Genomic DNA, 316 nt, shown 5'->3' with positions numbered 1-316 from the left:
TGTTTGGCTTGTTATCATCATTATTATTATTATTATTATTATCATTATTATTATTATCATTATTATTATTATTATTATTATTATTATTATCATTATTATTATTATTTTAATTATTATTTTCTCGGTCTCTTCACTAGCATTTGCCTATCACAAATATTAGGAGATCCGTCTGCTGTTTTTTTTCTTGTTGATTAAAGGCAGCATCTTGTGTGTGTGTGTGTGTGTGTGTGTGTGTGTGTGTGTGTGTGTGTGTGTGTGTGTGTGTGTGGTTTTTAGTAACGTGTTATTTCCACTATTATTATTATTATTATTATTA

Source organism: Coenobita brevimanus, chromosome 115 (assembly GCF_032717465.1).
Source record: "Coenobita brevimanus isolate Jiangsu-jjx chromosome 115, ASM3271746v2, whole genome shotgun sequence".
Lineage (NCBI taxonomy): Eukaryota > Metazoa > Arthropoda > Malacostraca > Decapoda > Coenobitidae > Coenobita > Coenobita brevimanus.
This window is presented reverse-complemented; position numbering follows the sequence as displayed.